The sequence below is a fragment of the Amblyomma maculatum genome, chromosome 1 (assembly GCF_055883805.1).
Source record: "Amblyomma maculatum isolate TAMU_Amacu chromosome 1, ASM5588380v1, whole genome shotgun sequence".
In the NCBI taxonomy this organism is placed as follows: Eukaryota; Metazoa; Arthropoda; class Arachnida; order Ixodida; family Ixodidae; genus Amblyomma; species Amblyomma maculatum.
Window position 1 is genome coordinate 142,818,953 of NC_139344.1, and position 2,840 is coordinate 142,821,792.

Here is a 2,840-nt window from a genome sequence, read left to right on the forward strand (position 1 = left end):
CCTTGTTTACACGTGTACACAGAGTGCACAGTTTCATAGGGGCTGAAAAGACGACGTTAACACCACTACGCCGTCCAATCTTATTTAGGTGGTGTGACACGTTGTGCATGTACGGCGAAACGACCACTCTTCGTCTCCACGGCGGTTCTTCAATTCTATTGCTGGCTCGTGCTTCTTTTACTTGCTTCAAAAGGCGTTCAGTAAAAGAAGTACCAATGTCCGGAGGCTACCCTGCGTCAAGAAGCTCAGTTCAGTCGTTCAGTCGTGTCCGACTGTTCGTGACCCTATAGACCATGTCACGCCACGCTTTCCGGTCTCTCTCTATCTTCCTAACATCACATAACTTCATCTGCAGTGCTTCGAGGATGCCATCTAACCATCGCGTTCGCTGCCTACCCCTTCTCCGGCGACCCTCAACCTTTCCCAACATCAAATCTTTCTCCAGCGACTCCTCTCTTCTCACCAGATGACCAAAGTAGCTGAGCTTTAACTTTAGAATTTGACCCTCCAATGAGCAGTCAGGGTTTATGGTCGACAATATCGACTGATTTGATCTTCTGGCAGTCCAAGGAACTCTCAAGAGTCTTCGCCAGCACCACAATTCAAACGCGTCAATTCTTCGGCGGTCAGCCTTTTTCATAGTCCAACTCTCGCATCCATACATCACAACTGGAAAGACCATAGCACGAGTTATACAGATCTTGGTTGGCAGACTAATGTCTCTGCTCTTTACTAGGCGGTCAAGGCTAACCATTGCTCTCTTTCCCAGAAGCAGGCGTCTCCTAATTTCATGGCTGCAGTCTCCTTCCGAGGTAATCTTGGAGCCCAAGAAGAGAAAATCTGTCACAGATTCCACTTCTTGTCCATTGATGCTCCAGGACTTGATAGGGCAAGACGCCATGATCTTTGTCTTTTAATGTTCAGTTTAAGCCCAAACTTCTCACTCTCTTCTTGTATGCACATCAGAAGTCTGTTGAGTTCCACTTCACTTTCTGCCATTAAAGTGGTATCATCCGCATATCTAAGGTTGTTGATACGTTTTCCAGCAATCTTCACTCCAGCTGAAGACTCATCCAGACCGGCCTTTCTCATGATGCACTCTGCATATAGGTTAAATAGGCAGGGCGATAGTATGCAGCCTTGCCTCACTCCTTTCTCAATCGGAAACCAATCAGTAAGACCATGCCCAGTACTGACTGTGGCCTCTTGTCCTTCATATAGGTTCCTGAGGAGACAGATGAGGTGAATTGGAACTCCCATCTCTTCGAGAGCTTGCCACAATCCGCTGTGATCTACGCAGTCAAACGCTTTCGCATAATCAATAAAGCAGAAGTAGATGGATTTCTGGAACTATCTTGCTTTTTCCATGATCCAGCAAAGGTTGGCAATTTGGTCTCTAGTTCCTCTGCCCTTGCGAAACCCAGCTTGCACGTCCGGAAGCTCCCGATCCACATTCTGCTGCAGCCTTCCTTGGAGGATTTTCAACATCAAATTGCTAGCATGCGAAATAAGCGCGATCGTGCGGTAGTTGGAACAATCTTTGGCACTGCCTTTCTTTGGAATGGGGATGTAAACTGACCTCCTCCAATCCTGTGGCCACTGCAGGGTTGTCCAAATCTTCTGACATAATGTATGCAGAATGTTAACAGCGTCATGGTTGAGGTTTTGAAGCAACTCAGCTGGAATGCCATCAATTCCGCTAGCTTTGTTCTTAGCAAGACTGGCTAAGGCCCATTCAACCTCACTCTTCAGGATGCCCGGCTCGAGATCAGTAATCACAACCATCACAACCATTGGGTTTGCACATTCGGGTCCTTCTTGTACAGTTCTGTGTATTCCTGCCACCTCTTCTTTATCTCTGAGGCTTCAGTGAGGTCCTTGCCTCGTTTGTCCTTTATCACGCCCAGCTTAGCACAGAAGCTTCCTTTGATATCTTTGATTGTCTTATACAGAGCTCTTGTGTTCCTTAATTGGCTGTTGTCCTCAACTGCTTGGCACTGTATGTTCAGGAAGGCATTTTTATCTCTCCTTGCTATTTTCTGAAAATCCGCATTGAGAACCTTGTATCTTTCTCTTTCCCCCATAACTTTTGCCATCCTCCTTTCCTCAGCTATTTGCAAAGCCTCTTCAGATAACCAGTTTGCTTTCTTGCATTTTTTTTTTTTGCTTTGGAATTACCTTAGTAGCAACTTCTTGTATTATATCACGAACATCAGTCCCCATCTCTTCGGGCTCTCTGTCTTCTAGCTCTAATTCTTGAAATCGATTCCTCACTTCCACATCATATTCTAATGGAATCTGATCCAGATCATACCTGATAGGCCTTCTAGTTTTCTGCGTTTTCCTCAATCGAAGCTTAATATTGGCAACAAGAAGCTGATGATCGGTGCCACAATCGGCCCCAGGCCTTGTTTTTACTGCTTGTATAGCGCTTCTCCTTCTCTGCCGGCAAATAATACAATCGATCTGATTCCTGTACAGACCGTCCGGTGAAGTCCATGTGTACAGGCGCCTCTTGTGCTGTTGAAAAGGAGTATTCGCTATGGTCAGGTTGTTTTCTTGACAAAACTCTACTAGCCTCTGCCCAGCTTCATTTGGCTCGCCAAGACCGAACTTGCCAATAATTCCGGATATTTCTTCACTCCCGACCTTAGCATTCCAGTCTCCTATGGGAAAAACGACGTCTGATGATGGGGTGGGGTCTAAAAGGCATTGTAGGTCCGCATAAAATCTCTCAACGTCAGCTTCTTCAGCAGTAGTGGTCGGTGCATAGACTTGGATAACTGTTATGTTGAAAGGGTGACCTTGGATCCGAAGTGAAATCCTCCTGATCGTAGAAA